Source organism: Mustela lutreola, chromosome 5 (genome assembly GCF_030435805.1).
Source record: "Mustela lutreola isolate mMusLut2 chromosome 5, mMusLut2.pri, whole genome shotgun sequence".
Taxonomy (NCBI): domain Eukaryota; kingdom Metazoa; phylum Chordata; class Mammalia; order Carnivora; family Mustelidae; genus Mustela; species Mustela lutreola.
Genome location: NC_081294.1, coordinates 164,986,606 through 165,007,898, shown reverse-complemented (window position 1 = coordinate 165,007,898; position 21,293 = coordinate 164,986,606).

The window sequence follows — 21,293 nt, the reverse complement described above, 5'->3', positions numbered from 1 at the left end:
GAGTGCCCAAATAGAAAATCAAAAAGTAAATAGTGACTTCAAATGACACACCAGAACAAATATATTTAAAAGGTGCATTCAAAACATTCTATTCAAAGGAGAAGAATGCACATTCTTTTCAAGAGCACATGGGACATTCTCCAGAATATATCATATATGGATGGGTTACAAATCAGCCCTCAACAAATTTTAAAGAAGATCAAAGTCATACCATGCATCCTTTCTATACAGAATGTTATGACACTATAAATCAAGCATGAGAAAAATTCTGGAAGTATGATAAATGTGGCAGTTAAGTGACATACTACTAAACAACCAACAAATCAAAGAAGAAATTTTTAAAAAATTACACAGAAGCAAATGAAAATGAAAAAAAAAAAAAAAAGAAGAAGAAGAAGAACCTGTCCCAACCCTTTGGGATGTAAACAAAAGCACTTTTAAGAGAGAATTCTACAGGGCGCCTGGGTGGCTCAGTGGGTTGGGTCTCTGCCTTCATCTCATGTCTTAATCTCAGAGTCCTGGAATCAAGACCCACATTGAGCTTTCTGCTCAGAAGGGAGCCTGCTTCCCCCCCCCCTGCACCTGCCTACTTGTGATCTCTCTCTATCAAATAAATAAATAAATTCTTATAAAAAGAGAGAGAATTTTCCTACAATACAGGCCTAAATCAAGAAGCAAGAAACACACAAATATCTAACCTCACACCTAAAGGAGCTAGAGAAAGAAGAGCCAACAAAACCAGAACCAGGAGAGGAAGGAAATAATAGAGTATTTCCAGAAATAAATGGTATAGAAAATATGAGAAACAATAGAACAGATCAACAAAACCAGAGTTGGGTACCATAGAAAGATAAACAAAATTGATAAAACGCTAACCAGAACTCAAATGAACAAAATCAGAAATGATATAAGAAACATAGCAACCAACATCCCAGAAATACAAATAATTCTAAAATAATGTTTGAAAAATTTGCCAACAAAATGGCCAACTTAGAATAAATGGATAAATCCCCAAAAATTGAACTACCAAAACTAAAGCAGGAAGAAACGGACAATTTGAACAGACCAATTATCACCAATGAAACTAAATCAGAAACAAAACAAAACAAAAATTCCTAACAAATGGAAGTCCAGGACCATAGAGTTTCTTAGGGGGGATTTTACCAAACACTCATAGAAGAGTTAAAAGTAGAGAAGGAAAAAAAAAAATCGTTTTAAAACGTTCTATGAAATCAGCATTGCCCTGATACCAAAACCAGACAAAGACACCACAAAAAAGGAGACCTACACTATAATTTACTATATATATATCCACAATTAAATATTAGCAAACCAAACCAACAATACATAAAAAAAAAAATTCACCAGAATAAAGTGACATCCATTCCCTGGATTCAATTGTGTTTAATAATTTCAAATAGTTTAATATGGGGCACTTGAGTGGCTCAGTGAGAAAGGCTAAGTACCTTCAGATTGGGTCATGATCTCCAGACCTGGGATCGTGCTCTGCATTGGGCTCTCTGCTTGGCAGAGAACATGCTTCCTCCTTCTCTCTCTACCTGCCTCTCAGCCTATTTGTGATCTCTGTCTGTCAAATAAATAAATAAAGTATTTAAAATAATAATAATTTACGATGACACGTCATATCAAAAACAGAAAGCATTCTTTAAATTATCATTTAAATAAATCCAGGAAAAAATATTAGATCAAGTAGACATTCTTTGGCTGATAAAAATTCTCAACATAGTATGTTTAGAGGGAACATAATTCAACACAATAAAGGCCTGATATGGAAAAAAAAAAAAAAAAAAGAAGAAGAAGAAGAAAAAGTGACCAAACATAAAAACCCACAGAGAACAAAATCCTGAATAAACCGGTAGCCTCGGGGGGGACAAGATGGCGGGGAAGTAGGAGGAGGCGCCTTTTCAGCCTGTACCCCAAAGTGAGCTGAATACCTACCAAAGAACTCCATTCACCCATTAAATCAGCCTGAGATCAGAATTATACACGTCTGGATCTCTACAGGGTTAGAAGACACCAGTGGGCAGTCAAAGCGGAGTGGGAATGGTGACTGATATTGGAAGATAAACAAAAGGGAGAGGGAGCCACCAGAGGCGACCATTTGGAAAGTAATACCCCAATACGAGCTAGAGTGCCCTGCATCTGGGGACCAGCATTAACTTGGAGACTGGTTGAAAGCACTCCAAAAGAGCAAAGGATCACGGGGGGGGGGGGGAAATTGTATGAATCAGGGTGGCTAGGGACAGGAGCTTAAGTCCCGGTCCCAGGACAGCCTCCTCTGGCGCTGAAGCAGAGAGAGTGCAGAGGAGAAACCAGGTCTTGGTCCCAGCGCGCCAGAGAATGCTTGGGTTCTGGCTCCTGTGAGGGGATGGGAGACCTGCCTGTGGGCAGAACACAGGAGCCCTGCTACAAAGCCTGAGATACTGGCGCACCTCCCTCATGCTCCCCTGAGAGAGTTACAAGGCCCAGCTGGCGCTCTTTGACCTGCGCCATTGTTTCAGAGCCTATGCCCCGCGCCCCAGACTCTCCACTGATAGAGGTGCGCAAAAGCCCAGCCTGGTGCTTTCGGACCTGCGCCCCCTTCTCAGTGCCTGAAACACACGCGCGCGGGACCCATAGCCGCCTCTGAAGGAGGTGCATACAAGCTGGGCACTCTTAGACCCAGAAATACCAGGCACTCCCAGCCCGGGCCAGCGGGAAAATCTCACTGTGTGATTGCTGCTTGGAACCTCTCTGATGGTCGGGAGCTCCCAGACAGCCGCCACTGCTTTGGCTTTGGGTACAAGCAAAAGATCCTGCGTCCCCGGGTCTGTACCTTGGAACCTGCTCTTCCAGTGGCCAAGGGGGAACTTATTTAGGCTCTGCACCCAGACTGAGGCTTCTCTCTGAGAGGGAGATCAGGGTGCAGTTTGTTTTCCGCTAAAACTACAAAAACCATCAAAAGCGGTCAAGGTGAGAGAGAAAAAAAAAAAAAAAAAAAGAACAAACATAAAAAACGCCAGATAACAAACGCCTGAAAAAAATCAGTTTCCTCACAGTCCACCCCCTTGAGGGGGGCGGGAGTACTTAACGCAGGAAACATCATTGACTGAAAACCCACGTGGCAGGCCACTCCCCCAGAAAAAAAACCAAGAAAGAAAAAAAAAAAAAAAGAGAGAGAGAGAGAAAATAAAGACTGAAAGAGAACAACCACTACTTCATAGGAAAATTTTTATTTTTCACTCATTCCCACTACTCAGGTTAATTTTTTTTTTTACACATAGGTAATTTTTTTAACGTATTTACCATTACAGCGAACTGTACAGTACATCATTCCATAATACCCTTCTAACCTGAACTTTTTGATACATACACCTATGTTTTTCTTTTGCATTTTTATTTTTTGAATTACTCTTTTTAAATTAATTTATTTTCAGAAAAACAGTATTCATTATTTTTTCACCACACCCAGTGAACTCCTCTTTTTAATTTTGTTTAGTTTAGTCTACTTTATTCCTTTTAATTTTTAATCCTCTAATGTTCATATAGAGTTAAACTTCAAAGAAATCCCCTTTCCCCAATCACTACTACCCCTATAGGTAAACTAATTTTTAATCGCCTTTATCTTGGGAAAGTTTAGTCCTTTAACAAAGATATCAAGATATATCCGGGAAGAATCAAAACAAACTTCCTCATACACACTGAGAATTTATAAGAACTCTCCCATCTTCTTCCACCAGTGTTTCTGTGTTTTTGTGTTTGTCCTGATAGCATATAAATCTTAGACTTGGGGTTCTTTCTGACGAGGTTCTTCCTTTTTTGCATATATATATATACATATGCAAATAAATATAAATATATATGACAAGTATATATATTTGCATATACATATATATATATGCAAATATATATACTTGTCATATACTTGTATCAGTCTTTCTGTTTGTCTGCTTTTGTTTGTCTACTTCATAAATCTTACCTTGGGGCCCATCTTGGCTAAACCTTCTCTTTCATCTTCCCTTTTTATCCTGTCTCTCTCTATCTCTCTTTTTTTTTTCTTTTACTTCTTCTTTTCTTTTGTCTCTCGTTTGGGGGGAATACTGATTGCTCAGATGTGTTCCAGGTTGCACCGTGACTGCACCATGGTTAATACCTCCAGCTACATCTGTTAAAACATCTCCCACCAAAATGACTAGGAGGAGGAATGCCTAACAGAAGAAAAATACAGAGGATGGACCTTCGGCAACAGAGTAAACAGATATCAACATAGATAATATGTCGGAAAGAGAATTCAGGCTAACAATTATCCAGGCAATAGCTAGGTGGGAGAAAGCCATGGATGACCAAATGGAATTAATTAGGACCGAACTGAAAGCGACCAGACAGGATGTTCACAATGTTAGGGCGGAGCTTAAAGCTACCAGGGACGAGGATCACAAGGCTATCAATGAGTTCCAATCTAATCTAAACTCTCTCAAAGCTATGGTAACTGAAACAGAAGATAGAATTAGTGATCTGGAGGACAAACAGATAGAGAGAAAGGATCAGGAGGAAGCCTGGAACAAACAGCTTATTAACCACAAAAAAGAATCAGGGAAATAAATTATGCCATGAAGCGTTCCAATGTCAAAATTATTGGAATCCATGAAGGGGAAGAGAAAGAAAGAAGTCTAAAAGATATAGTGTAACAAGTCCTTCATGAAAATTTTCCCAATATCGCAAATGGAACCAGCGTTCATGTACTAGAGGCTGAATGGTTTCCACACAAGATTATACATTCCAAAAAAAACATCACGGCACCTGATAGTCAAATTGAGGAATTATAATTGTAGTTATAATCTCTTGAAAGCCGTCAGAGCAAAGAGGCTCCTTACTTACAGAAGGAAGCCCATCAGAATAACGTCAGACCTGTCCACAGAGACCTGGCAAGCCAGAAAATGCTGGTAAGATATATTCATGGCACTAAATGAGTAGAACAAGCAGCCAAAAGTACTTTATCCAGCAAGACTGACATTCAAAATGGATGGAGAGATAAAGAGTTTCCAAGACCGGCAAGGCTTAAAAGACTATGCAACCACCAAGCCGACACTGCAGGAAATATTAAGGGGCATTTGATAAAAGAGGAAAAATCCTAAGAATAGCATTGCACAGAAATATATAGACAGTGTACAGAAAGAAAGAATTCAAAGGTAACTCGATTTCAATAAAAAAAAGTATCTATCAATAATCACTCTCAATGTGAATGATCTAAATGTGCCCATAAAATGGCACAGGGTTGCAGATTGGATAAAATGACAGGATGCATCTATATATTATCTGCAAGAGACCCATTTTGAACCTAAAGATACACCCAGACTGAAAGTGAAGGAGTGGAGAAGCATTTTACATGCCAATGGGCCTCAAATGAAGGCCGGGGTACCGATTCTCATATCAGATAAATTAACTTTAAAGACTGTAGTCAGAGATACAGAAGGATACTACATACTCCTTATAGGGACCATCCACCAAGATTATCTAAGATTGTAAATATCTATGCTACCAATATGGGAGGAGCCAACTACTTACAAAAACTGTTAATAAAGATAAAGAGTCATACTGATATAAATACACTAATCGTAGGAGGTCTTAACACGCCTCTCTCAGGAATACACAGATCATAAAGCAGAAAATCAATAAATAAACAAGAGCATTGAATGACACATTGAAACACATAGACCTCATAGATATATACCAAACATTCCACACTAAAACAACAGAATACTCATTCTTCTCAAGTGCACACAGAACCTTCTCCAGAATAGACCACATACTGGCTCACAAATCAGGACTCAACTGATACCAAAAGAATGAGATTTTTCCCTGCACATTCTCAGATCACAATGCTTTGAAACTGGAGCTCAATACAAGGAAATTTCAGAAGGAACTCAAACACCTGGAAGGTAAAGACCACCTTGCTTAAGAATGCTTGGATCAAACAGGAGATCAAAGAAGAACTGAAACAATTCATGGAAACCAATGAGAATGAAGACACTTCTGTCCAAAACCTATGGGATATAGCAAAGGCATCCCTAAGGGGGAAATATAGCCGTCCAAGACTCCCTCAAAAAAATTGAAAAATCCAGAATACCCCACCAGTATCTACACCTTAAAGAACTGGAGAATCAACAACAAATCAAACCAACTCCACACATAAGAAGGGAAATCATCAAGATTAGAGCTGAGATCAATGAGGTAGAAACCAGAGATACAGTAGAACGTATCAATGAAAGTAGAAGCTGGTTTTTTGAAAGAATCAATAAGATCAATAAGCTATTGGCCACACTAATCCAAAAGAAATGAGAGAAAACCGAAATTCATAAAATTATGAATGAAAAGGGAGAGATCACAACGAACACCAAGGAAGTAGAAACAATCATCAGAAGTTTTTATCAACAGTTATATGCCAATAAGCTTAGCAACCTTGATGAAGTGGATGCATTCCTGGAAAACTATAAACTACCAAAATTGAACCAGGAAGAAATCGACAAACTGAACAGATCGATATCTAATAACGAGATTGAAGCAGTGATCAAAAACCTCCTAGAAAACAAGAGCCCAGGACCTGACGGATTCCCTGGGGAATTCTACCAAACTTTCAAAGATGAAATAACAGCTATTCTCCTGAAGCTGTTTCAAAAAATTGAAGCAGAATGAACACTTCCTGACTCTTTCTATTAAGCCAGCATTACCCTGATCCTCAAACCAGGTAAAAAACCTACCAAAAAGGAGAATTTCATTCCAATATCACTGATGAATATGGATGCTAAGATTCTCAACAAGAACCGATCCAACAGCACATTAAAAATATTATCCACCATTATCAGGTGGGATTCATGCCTGGGCTACAAGTATGGATCAACATTCGCAAATCAATCAATGTGATAGAACAAATTAATATGAGAAGAGAGAAGAACCACATGGTCCTCTCAGTGGATGAAGAAAAAGCATTTGTCAAAATCCAGCATCCGTTCCTGATTAAAACGCTTCAAAGGAAAGGGATAGAGGGAACATTCCTGAACTTCATCAAATCTATCTAAAAAAGACCCACAGCAAATATCATTCTCAAAAGGAAAAAGCTTGTAGCATTCCCAATGAGATCAGGAACACGACAAGGATGCCCACTCTCACCACTCTTGTTCAACATAGTATTAGAATTCCTAGCAACAGCAATCAGACAACAAAGAGAAATAAAATGTATCCAAATTGGCAATGATTAAGTCAAACTATCTCTTCACAAATGACGTGATTATTTATATGGAAAACCCAAAAGACTCCACCTCCAAACTACTAAAACTCATACAGCAATTAAGCAACGTGGCAGGATACAAAGTCAATGTGCAGAAATTAGTGGCTTTCTTATACACTAACAATGAAAACACAGAAAGGGAAATTAGAGAATCGATTCCATTTACTATAGCACCAAGAACCATAAGATACCTGGGAATAAACCTAACCAAAGAGGTAAAGAATGTGTACTGGAGGAACTACAGAATACTCATGAAAGAAATTGAAGAAGACACAGAAAGATGGAAGACGATTCCATGCTCTTGGATTGGAAGAATAAACATTGTTAAAATGTGTATACTGCCAAGAGAATCTATACTTTAATGCCATTCCATTCAAAAATCCACCGGTATTCATCAAAGAGCTGGAGCAAATAATCCAGAAATTTGTATGGAATCAGAAGAGACCCCGAATCTTGAAGGAAATGTTGAAAAACAAAAATAAAACTGGGGGCATCACATTTCCTGATTTCAAGCTTTATTACGAAGCTGTGATCACCAAGACAGACACATCAACAAAACAGACACATAGACCAGTGGAACAGAATAGAGAGCCCTGATATGGACCCGCAACTCTATGGTCAATTAATCTTCAACAAAACAGAAAATAATATACAGTGGGAAAAAAAAGACAGTCTCTTCAATAAATGGTGCTGGGAAAACTGGATAGCTATATGTAGAAGAATGAAACTCGACCATTCTCTTACTCCGTACAGAAAGATAAACTCAAAATGGATGACAGAACTCAATGTGAGACAGGAATCCATCAGAATCCTAGAGTAGAACATAGGCAGTAATATCTTAGATATCAGCCACAGCAACTTCTTTCAAGATATGTCTCCAAAGGCAAAGGAAACAAAAGTGAAGATGAACTTTTGGGACTTCATCAAAATCAAAAGCTTCTGCACAGCAAAGGAAACAGTCAAAAAAAAAAAAAAGAGGCAATCCATGGAATGGGAGAAGATATTTGAAAATGACAGTACAGACAAAAGATTGTTATCCAGGATCTATAATGAACTCCTCAAACTCAACACATACAAAACAGGCAAACATATTAAAAAATGGGCAGAAGATATGGACAGACACTTCTCCAGTCAAGACAAAGAAATGGCTATCAGACACATGAAAAAATGTTCATCATCACTAGCCCTCAGGGAGTTTAAAATTAAAACCACATTGAGATATCACCTAACACCAGTTAGAATGGCCAAAATTAACAAAACAGCAAACAACATGTGTTGGAGAGGATGTGGAGAAAGGGGAACTCTCTTCCACTGTTGGTGGGAATGCAAGTTGGTGTAGTCTCTTTGGAGAACAGTGTGGAGATTCCTCAAGAAATTAAAAATAGAACTTCCCTGTGACCCTGCCATTGCACTCCTGAGTATTTACCCCAAAGATACAGATGTTGTGAAAAGAAGGGCCATCTGTACCCCAATGTTTATAGCAGCAATGTCCACAGTTGCCAAACTGTGGAAAGAACCAAGATGCCCTTCAATGGATGAATGGATAAGGAAAATGTGGTCCATATACAGTATGGAGTATTATGCCTCCATCAGAAAGGAGGAATACCCAACTTTTGTAGCAAAATGGACCAGACTGGAAGAGATTATGCTGAGTTAAATAAGTCAAGCAGAGATACTCAACTATCATATGGTTTCACTTATTTGTGGAGCATAACATATATCATGGAGGACAAGGGGTGTTAGAGAGGAGAAGGGAGTTGGGGTTAATTGGAAGGGGAGGTGAATCATAAGAGACTAGGGACTCTGAAAAACAATCTGAGGGGTTTGAAATGGCGGAGGGGTGGGAGGTTGGGGTACCAGGTTATGGGTATTATAGAGGACAGGGATTGCATGGACTACTGGGTGTGGTGAAAATATAAGGAATAATGTTTTTTTTCTGAAAATAAAAAAAATCAATTTAATAAAAAAATAAAATGAAATAAACCTGTTTCCTCAGAGCCCACCACCTTGAGTGGGGTGGGAGGACTTAACTCAGGGAACATCATTGACTGAAAACCCACGTGGCAGTCCCCTCCCACAGAAAACCAACCAGGAAAGAAAAAAAGAAAAAACAAAAACAAAAAAGACTTCAAGAGAACCATCACCACCACTTCATAGGACAACTTTTATTTTTAACTTGTTCCCACTATTCTGGTTGAGTTTTTTTGTTTTGTTTTTTGTTTTGTTTTGTTTTGTTGTTTTTTTTTTTGTTTTTTTTGTCTGTTTTTAAAGATTTATTTATTTATTTATTGGACAGAGAGATCACAAGTAGACAGAGAGGCAGGCAGAGAGAGAGAGAGAGAGAGAAGCAGACTCCCCACTGAGCAGAGAGCCTGACGCGGGACTCGATCCCAGGACCCCGAGATCACCGAAGGCAGCGGCCTAACCCACTGAGCCACCCAGGTGCCCCTCTGGTTGAGTTTTTTATATGGATAATTTTTAACCTATTTACCATCACAGTGAGATGTCCAATACATCAAATTTGGTAATAACCTGCTAACCTGAACTTTTTGATGCATACACCTTTGTTTTTCTTTTGTATTTCTATTTTATATATTTTTTTAATTTTAGTTTAGTTTAGTCTAGTTTGTTCCTTTTTAATTTTTATTTTCTAATATTCATATAGAGTTAAACTTCAAAGTAATCGCCTTTCCCCAATCAGTGCTACCCCTATAGGTAAACCAATTGCTACTCCCCCTTTATCATAGGAAAGATGAGTCCTTTATCAAAGATATCAAGATAGATCCAGAAAGAATCATAACAATGTTCCTTGCCCACACTGAGCATTTATACACATCTCCCATCTTTTTCTTCCACCAGTGTTTCTGTGTTTTTGTGTTTGTCCTGATAGTATATAAATCTTACACTTGGGGTTCTTCTTGATGGGGTTCTTCCTTTATTTGCATATATATATACATATATATATGTATATATATATATATATTTTTTTTCTCTTGTCATATACTTTTATCATCCTTTTTGTTTGTCTGTTTTTGTTTGTATACTTCATTAATATTACACTGGGGCCCATTTGGGCTGAACCTTATCTTTTATCTTCACTTTCTTTTTTGTCTCTCTTTCTCTTTTTTTCATTTTCTTTTTCTTTTCTTTTTCCTATCATTTCGGTGGGGAACACTGATTGCTAAAAAGTGTTCCAGGGTGCACCTTGACTGCACCACAGTTGATACATCCAGCTACATCTGTTCAGTCATCTCTCACCAAAATGACTGGGAGGAGGAATGCCCAATAGAAGAAAAATACAGAGGATGGGCCTTCTGCAACAGAACTAATAGCTATTAACATAGACAATATGTAGGAAACGGAATTCAGGCTAACAATTACCCAGGCAATAGCTAGGTTGGAGAAAGCCATGGATGACCAAACATTATTGATTAGGGCACAACAGAAAGCCACCACGGATGATGTTTACAATGTTAGGACAAAACTTAAATTATCAGGGCTGAGGTTCACAATGCTCTCAATGAGTTCCAATCTAATCTAAATTCTCTCAAAGCTAGGATAACTGAGACAGAAGATAGAATTAGTGATCTGGAGGACCAACAGATAGAGAGAAAGGATCAGGAGGAAGCCTGGAGCAAACTGCTTAGAAACCACGAAAACAGAATCAGGGAAATAAATGATTCCATAAAACTTTCCAACATCAGAATTATTGGAATCCATGAAGGGGAGGAAAAAGAAAGAAGTCTAGAAGGTACAGTGGAACAAGTCCTTCATGAAAATTTTCCCAAATTCGGTAATGGAACCGGTGTTCATGTACCAGAGGCCGAACAGACTCCACCCAAGATCGTAGATTCCAAAAAGAAATCAAGGCACCTGATAGTCCAATTGAAGAATCATAACTGTAGGTATAATCTCTTGAAAGCCACTAGGACAAAGAGGCTCCTTAGTTATAGAGGAAAGCCCATCAGAATAACAAGATCTGTCCAAAGAGACCTGGAAAGCCATAAAGGGCTGTATTCAGGGCATGGAGTGAGAAAAACATGCTGCCAAGAATATTTTATTCAGCAAGACTGACATTCAAAATGGATGGAGAGAGAATGAATCAAGATGGCGGAAAACTAGCAGGCTGAGATGACATCAGGTAGCAGGAGATCAGCTAGCTTATCTAACCATTGTGAATACCTACAAATCCAATGGGCAATTGAGGAGAAGAGCAACAATTCTAGAAACAGAAAATCGACCACTTTCTGAAAAGTAGAGCCTATGGCGAAGTGAATCCAAAGTGACAGAAAGATAGACCACGGGGGGAGGGGCCGGCTCTCGGCAACCGGCATAGCAACTGAGCACAAAATCAGGACTTTTAAAAGTCTGCTCCATGGAGGGACATCACTCCAGAGGCTAAGACAGGGGAAAGCCCATGTGGGGTCAGCATAACGCCATGTCCTGAGCAGTCACAGAAGGACCGAGGGTGTCTTAGTGTTGCAGAGCTCGCAGGTATTAAAGTGGGGAAGCCAGATACAGCCACAAAGCCGAGGAGTGAGCTCTCAGCTCAGAGTTATCTCGAACCTGTCTCAGGCTTGGTGAGTTCAGAGCGTGGTGAGAGACCACGGAGAAGGAAACGACCAGGCTCTTTTCTCCAAGTGCGACCGATTGAGTGCTTTCATCCAGGCGCAACCAGAGGGCAGGCACATGGGAGCTGTTGGGCGCTTTTCTCTGAGGGCGCACTGAGGAGCGGGACCCCGAGCTCTCGGCCCCTCTGGGCCACAGATTGGGAGGCTGCCACCTTCATTCTTGTCCTATGAAACTCTACAGAAAGCACTCAGGGAACAAAAGCTCCCGAAAGCAAACCCAAGTGGATTATTTAGCCCCGCCCCTGGTAAGGGTGGTGCAATTCAGCCTGGTGCAAAGACACTTGCAAATCACTACAACAGGCCCTTCCCCCAGGAGATCAAGAAGAAACACAGCCAAAACCAAATTCACTCACCAAGGGGAACAGCAGAAATCCAGAGGAGGAGAAAACAAATCTTATCTGGACAAAATGACAAGGCAGGAAAACTCACCACAAAAACAAAACAAAACAAAACAAAAACAAAAACAAAAACAAAAACAAAAACAAAAAAACAAGAAGCAGTACCGAAGGCTGGGGACATAATACAGACTTTTCTAATATGACAGATCTAGAGTTCAGAATGACGATTCTCAAGGTTCTAGCTGGGCTCGAAATAGGTATGGAAGATATTAGCAGAACTCTCTGGAGAGATAAAACCCTTTCTGGAGAAATAAATAAAAGAACTAAAATCTAACTAAGTCAAAATTAAAAAAAAAAAAGCTATCAATGAGGTGCAATAATAAATGGAGGCTCTTACTGTGAGGATAAATGAGGCAGGAGAAAGAATTAGTGACATAGAAGACCAAATGACAGAGAATAAAAAAGCTGAGCAAAAGAGAGGCAAATACTGGACCACAAAGAGAGAATTCAAGAGATAAGTGACACTATGAGATGACACAGCATTAGAATAATTGGGATTCCAGAAGAAGAAGAAAGAGAGAGGGGAGCAGAAGGTTTAATGGAGAGAATTATTGTAGAGAATTTCCCTAAAATGGAAAAGGGAACAAGCATCAAAATCCAGGAGATGCTATGGACACCACTTACAATCAATAAAAATAGGTCCACACCTCATCACCTGATAGTAAAATTAACAAGCCTTAGCGACAAAGAGAAAATCCTGCAAACAGCCCGGGAAAAGAAGTCTGTAACATACAAGGGTAAAAACATTAGATTGGCAGCTGACCTATCCACAGAGACCTGGTGGGCCAGATAGAACTGAAATGATATATTCAGAGCACTAAACGAGAAAAACATGCAGCCAAAAATACCATATCCAGCTAGGCTATCATTTAAAATAGAAGGAGAGATAGAAAGCTTCCAGGACAAACAAAAACTGAAAGAATTAGCAAACACCAAACCAGCTCTACAGGAAATATTGAAAGGGGTCCTCTAAGCAAATAGAGACCATAAAAGTAGTAGATCAGAAAGAAACAGAAACAATATACAGTAAGAGTCACCTTACAGGCAATACAACGGTACTAAATTCATATCTCTCAGTAGTAACCCTGAATGTTAATGGGCTAAATGCCCCAATCAAAAGACAAAGGGTATCAGAATAGATAAAGAAAAAAAAAAAAAAACATCAATATGGTGGCTACAAGAAACTCATTTAGACGTGAATAAACCTCCAGATTTTTTGAAACAGCCTCAGGAGAATGGGTATTATTTCTTCATTGAAAGCTTGATATAATTCCCCAGGGAATCAATCAGATCCTGGGCTGTTTTTTTTTTTTTTTGGAGGTTTGTGATCACTGCTTCTATCTTGTTACTAGATATTGGTCTATTGAGGCTGTCAGTTTCTTCCTGGTTTAATTTTTGGACTTTATGGTTTTTCAGGAATGTATCCATTTCATCTAGGTTGCTTAGCTTACTGGCGTATAACTGCAGATAATAACTTCTGTTGATTGTTTCTACTTCCTTGGTGTTCGTTCTGATCTCTGCCTTTTCAATCATAATTTTATGAATTTGGGCTTTCTCTCTATTTTTTTTTTATTAGTGTGACCAATAGTTTATTGATCTTATTGATTCTTTCAAAAACCACTTTCTAGCTTTATTGACACGTTCTACTGTATCTCTGGTTTCTACCTCATTGATCTCAACTCTAATTTTGATGATTTCCCTTATGTGTGAAGTTGGTTTGATTTTATTGTTGATACTCCAGTTCTTTACACAGTTGGTGAGAATGCAAGTTGGTGCAGCCACTTGGGAGAACAGTGTGGAGATTCCTAAAGAAATTAAAAATTGAGCTTCCCTATGACCCTGCTATTGCACTACTGGGTATTTACCCCAAAGACAAAGATGTAGTGAAAATAAGAGTCATCTGTACCCCAGTGTTTATAGCAGCAATGGCCACGGGCGCCAAACAGTGGAAAGAACCAAGATGCCTTTCAACAGACAAATGGATAAGGAAAATGTGGTCCATATACACTATGGAGTATTATGCCTCCATCAGAAAGAATGAATACCCAACATTTGTAGCAACGTGGACGGGACTGGAAGAGATTATGCTGAGTGAAACAGGTCAAGCAAAGAGAGTCAATTATCATATAGTTTCACTTATTTGTGGAGCATATCAAATAACATGGAGGATAAGGGGACATGGAGATGAGAAGGGAGTTGAGGGAAATTGAAAAGGGAAGGTGAATGAGAGACCTTGGACTCTGAAAAACCATCTGAGAGTTTTGAAGGGGTGGGAGTTGGGTGGTTGGGAAACCAGGTGGTGGGGATTATAGAGGGCACAGATTGCATGGGGCACTGGGTGTGGTGCAAAAGAATGAATACTGTTACGCTGAAAATAAATTTAAAAAATTTAAAAAAAAATTAAAAACTTAAAAAATAAAATGTTAAAAAAAAGATAAAAAGAAACCTCCAGATTTAAAGTGAGGGGATGGAAAACAATGTACCATGCTAATGGATATCAGAAGAAAGCCAGGGTGGCAATCCTTATGTCAGATCAATTAGATTTTAAGCCAAGACTATAATAAGAGATGAGGAAGAACAGTATATCATGCTCAAATGGTCTGTCCAACAAGAAGACCTAAAATTTTTGAATATCTATGCCCCTAACATGGAGAAAACAACTATATAAACCAATTAATAACAAAATCAAAGAAACATTAACAATAATACAACAATAGTAGGAGATTTAACACCCCCCTCACTGAAATGGACAGATCATCCAAGCAAATTTCAATAAGGAGATAAAGGCCTTAAATGACACACTGGACCAGATGGTCATCATATATATATTCAGAACATTCAATTCCAAAGCAGCAGAATACACATTCTTCTCTAGTGCCCATGGAACATTCTCCAGGATAGATCACATCCTGGGACATAAATCAGGTCTCAACTGGTATCAAAAGATTGTTATCTTGGGCGCCTGGGTGGCTCAGTGGGTTAAGCCGCTGCCTTCGGCTCAGGTCATGATCCCAGGGTCCTGGGATCGAGTCCCTCATCGGGCTCTCTGCTCAGCAGGGAGCATTCTTCCCTCTCTCTCTCTCTCTCTCTCTCTGCCTGCCTCTCAATCTACTTGTGATTTCTCTCTGTCAATAAATAAATAATATCTTAAAAAAAAAAAAGATTGGTATCTTTCCCTGTATATTTTCAGACCACAATGTTCTGAAACTAGAACTCAGTCACAAGAGGAAATTTGGAAATAACAAAATACATGGAGACTAAAGAGAATATTTCTAAGTAATGAATGGGTCAACCAGGAAATTAAGGAAGAATTGAAAAATTCATGAAAAAAAAAATGAAAACGAAAACACAACAGTTCAAAAACTGTGGGGCACAACAAAGGCAGTCCTGAGAGGAAAATATATAGCAGTACAAGCCTTTCTCAAGAAACAAGAAAGGTCTCAAATACACAACCTAACCCTACACTTAAAGGAAATGGAGAAATAACAGCAAAGAAAGCCTAATCCCAGCAGGAGAAGAGAAATCATAAAGATCAGAGCAGAAATCAATGAAATAGAAACTAAAAAATACAATAGAACAAATCAAGGAAACTAGAAGCTGGTTCTGGGAAAGAGTTAATAAGGTTGACAAACCTCTGGCCAGAATGATCAAAAAGAAAATAGAAAGAACCCAAATAAATAAAATTATGAATGAAAGAGGAAAGATCAAAACCAACACCAAAGAAATACAAACAATTGTAAGAACATACTATGAGCAACTCTATGCCAACAAATTGAACAATCTGGAAGAAATTGATACATTTCTAGAGACAAATAAACTACCACAACTGAAACAGGAAGAAATAGAAAACTTGAACAGACCTGTAACCAGTAAGGAGATTGAAACAGTCATCAAAAATCTCCCAACAAAAAACAGTCCAGGGCAGACGGCTTTCCAGGGGAATTCTACCAAACATTTAAAGAATTAATTCCTATTCTCCTAAAACTGTTCCAAAAAATAGAAATGGAAATAAAACTTCCAAATTCACTTTATGAGGCCAACATCACCTTGATCCCCAAACCAGACAAGGATCCCATCAAAAAAGAAAATTACAGACCAAAATCATTGATGAACACAGATGCGAAAATTGTCACCAAAATACTGGCCAATAGGATCCAACAGTACATTAAAAGGATTATTCACCATGACCAAGTGGGATTTATTCCAGGGCAGCAAGTTTGGTTTAACATCCGCTAATCAATCAATGTGATACAAAACATTAATAAAAGAAAGCATAAGAACCTTATGATTCTCTCCATAGATGCTGAAAAAGAATTTGACAAAGTTCAGCATCCCTTCCTAATTAAAACTCTTCAAAGTATAGGGATAGAGGGCACATACCTCAATATTATCAAATCCATTTATGAAAAACCCACTGTAAATATCATTCTCAATGAGAAAAAATTGAAAGCTTTTCCGCTAAGGTCAGGAACACAGCAAGGATGTCTGTTATCACCTCAGCTATTCAACATAGTACTAAAGGTCCTGGCCTCAACAATCAGACAACAGAAAGAAATTAAAGGCATCAAAATCGGAAAAGAAGTCAAACTATCACTCTGTGATGATGATATGATACTATATGTGGAAAACCCCAAAGGCTCCACTCCAAAACTCCTAAAGCTTGTATAGGAATTCAGTAATGTGTCAGGTTATAAAGTCACAGAACAGAAATCAGTTGCATTTCTTTACACTAACAACAAGACAGAAGAAAGAGAAATTAAGGAGTCAGTCCCATTTACAATTGCACCCAAAACCCTAAGATACCTATGAATAAACCTAACCAAAGAGGCAAAGAATCTATTCTCAGAAAACTATAAAGTACTTATGAAAGAAATTGAGGAAGACACAAATAAATAGAAAAATGTTCCATGCTCCTGAATTGGAAGAATAAATATTGTGAAAATGTCTATGCTACCTAAAGCAATCTACACATTTAATGCAATCCGTATCAAAATCCCATCTGTTTTGTTCAAAGAAATAGAACAAACAATCCTAAAATTTATATGGAACCAGGAAAGACCTCAAATAGCCAAAGAAATATTGAAAAAGAAAGCCAAAGTTGGTGGCATCACAATTCCAGACTTCAAGCTCTATTACAAAGCTGTCATCATCAAGACAGCATGATACTGGCACAAAAACAGACACATAGATCAATGGAACAGAATAGAGAGCCCAGAAATAGACCCTTAACTCTATGGTCAACTTATCTTTGACAAAGCAGGAATGAATGTCCAATGGAAAAAAAGACAGCCTCTTCAACAAATGGTGCTGGTAAAATTAGACAGCCACATGTACAAAAATAAAACTGGACTATTTCCTAACACCACACATGAAAAGAGACTTAAAATGGATGAAGGACCTCAATGTGAGAAAGGAATCCATCAAAATCCTTGAAGAGAACACAGGCTGCAACCTCTTTGATCTCAACCGCAGCAACTTCTTCCTAGGGACATCGCCAAAGATAAAAGAAGCAAGGGCAAAAATGAACTATTGGGATTTCATCACAATCACAAAGGAAACAGTTAACAAAACCAAAAGACAACTGACAGAATGGGAGAAGATATTTGGAAAAGACATATCAGATAAAGGGCTAGTATCAAAAATCTTTAAAGATCTTAGCAAATTCAACACCCAAAGAAAAATAATCCAATCAAGAAATGGGCAGAGGACATGAATAGACATTTCTGCAAAGAAGACAACAAATTTTAGTATATGTGCTGCCGAAGCGAGCACCAAAGAAGACATTCAGATGGCCAACAGACACATGAAAAAATGCTCCACATCACTTGGAATCATGGAAATACAAATCAATACCACAATGAGATATCACCTCACATCAGTCAGAATGGCTAACATTAAAAAGTCAAGAAATGACAGATGCTGGCGAGGATGCAGAGAAAGGGGAACCCTCCTATATTGTTGGTGGGAATGCGAACTGGTGCAACCACTCTGGAAAACAATATGGAGGTTCCTCAAAAAACTGAAAATAGAGCTACCCTATGACCCAGAGATTGCACTACTGGGTATATATCCTAAAGATACAAATGTGGTGCTATTAATGTTTACGTGCACCTGAATGTTTATAGCAACAATGTTCCCAATACCCAAACTATGGAAATAACCTAGATGTCCATAAACAAATGAATGGATAAAGAAGATGTGGTATATATACACAATGGAATACTATGCAGCCATAAAAAGAAATGAAATCTTGCCATTTGCAATGACATGGATGGAACTAGAGGGTATTATGCTTAGCGAAATTAGTCAATGGGAGAAAGACGACAATTATATGTCTCCCTGATATGAGGAAGTGGAGATGCAATGTGGGGGGTTGGGAGGTAAAAAAGAGAAAAATAATGAAAGAAGGTGGGATTGGGAAGGAGACAGACTATAAAATACTCCATCTCAATAAACAGACTGAGGGTTGCTGGGGGTAGGGGAGATGGGAGAGGGTGGTGGTGATATGGACATTGGGAAAGGTATGTGATATTATGAGTGCTGTGAAATGTGTAAACCTTGCAATTCACAGAGCTGTACCCCTGGGGATAAAAATACATTATATGATTATTAAAATAAATAAATAAATTTAATTAAAAAATGGATAGATAAAGAGTTTCCAAGTCCCACAAGGCTTAAAAGATTATGCAACCACCAAGCTGACAGTGCAGGAAATATTAAGGGGGTATCTATAAAACAGGAAAAATCTTAAAAATACCATTGAACAGATTCTACAGAAAGAAATACTTCAGAGGTAACACAATGTCAATAAAAATATATCTATCAATAATTCTCTCAATGCGAATAGCCTAAATGTGCCCATAAAATGGCACAGGGTTGCAGACTGGATAAAACGACAGGACCCTTCCATATATTGTCTACAAGAGACCCATTTTGAACCTAAAATACACCCAGACTGAAAGTGAAGTGATGGAGAAGCATCTCTCATGTCAATAGGCCTCAAAAGAAGGCCGGGGTAGTGATTCTCATATCAGATAAAATAGATTTTAAACTAAAGACTGTAGTCAGAGATACAGAAGTAGACTACATCATTCCTAAAGGCACTATCCACCAAGATGATCTAACAATTGTAAATATCTATGCCCCCAACATGGGAGCAGCCAATTACATAAGAAAACTGTTAATCAAGATAAAGAGTCATATTGATATGAATACACTAATCATTGGAGATTTTAACACGCCTCTCTCAAAAATAGATCATCAAAGCAGAAAATCAATAAATAAACAAGAGCATTGAATTATGCATTGGACCAGATGGACCTTATAGATATATGCAGAACATTTCACCCTAAAACAACAGAATACTCATTCTTCTCAAGTGCACATGGAACCTTCTGCCAAATAGATCACATACTGGGTTACAAATTAGGACTCAACCGATACCAAAAGACTGAGATTATTCTCTGCATATTCTAGATCACAATGCTTTGAAACTGGAGCTCAATCACGAGGAAAAGTTCAGAAGGAAATCAAACACCTGGAAGCTAAAGGCCACCTTGCTTAAGAATGTTTGGATCAACCAGGAGATCAAAGAAGAACTGAAACAATTCATGGCAAAGAATGAGAATAAAGTCACTTTGGTCCAAAACCTATGGGACACAGCAAAGGCAGTCCTAAGAGGGAAATACATAGCCATCCAGGCCTCCCTCAAAAAATAATTTAAAAATCCAGAATACATCAGCTGTTTCTACACCTTAAAGAACTGGAGAATCAACAACAAATAAAACAAAGTCCACACATAAGAAGTGAAATAATCAAGATGAAAGCAGAGATCAATGAAGTAGAAAGAAGAGGTACAGTAGTACATATCAATGTAACTAGAAGTTGGTTTTTTGCATGAATCAGTAAGATAGATAATCCATTGACCCCACTAATCCAAAAGGAAAAGAGAAAGCCCAAAATAATGAAATCATAAATGCAAAGGGAGAGATCACCACTAACACCAAGGAAGTAGAAACAATTATCAGAAGTTATTATCAACAGTTATATTCCAATAAGCTAAGCAACATAGATCAAATGGATGCATTCCTGGAAAATGATAAACTCTCAAAATTGAACCAGGAAAATATTGAAAACCTGAATATACCTATATCTAATAATGAGATTGAAGCAGTGCTCAAAAACCTAAAAACAACAGCCCAAGACCTGACAGATGCCCTGGTGAATTCTACCAAAGTTTCAAAGAAGGAATAACACCTATTCTCTAGAAGTTGTTTCAAAAAATTGAAGCAGAAAGAAAACATCCAGACTCTTTCTATGAATCCCCAAACCAGGCAAAGACCCTACCAAAAAGGAGAATTTCAGACCAATAACATTGATGAATATGGATGTTATGATTCTCAACAAGATCCTAGCAAACAGGAACCAACAACACATTAAAAAGACTATCCACCATGACAAGGTGGGATTCATTCCTGGGCAACAAGGATGGTTCAACATTCGCAAATCAATCAATGTGATAGAACAAATCAATAAGAAAAGAGAGAAGAACCACATAGTCCTCTCAATTGATGCAAAAATACATTTGACAAAATACAGCACCGTCCCTGATTAAAACGCTTCAAAGTATAGGGATAGAGGGAACATTCCTCAACTTCATCAAATCTATCTATGAACGACCCACAACAAATATCATCCTCAATGAGAAAAAGCTTGCAGCCTTCCCATTGAGATCAGGAACACCACTCTTGTTCAAAATAGTATTAGAAGACCTAGCAACTGCAATCAGACAGCAAAGAGAATAAAATGTATCCAAATTGGCAGTGAAGATGTCAAACTCTCTCTCTTCGCAGATGACATGATTCTTTATATGGAAAACTCAAAAGACTCCACCCCCAAACTACTAGAACTCATACAGCAATTCAGAAACGTGGCAGGATACAAAGTCAATGTGCAGAAATCAGTGGCTTTCTTATACAC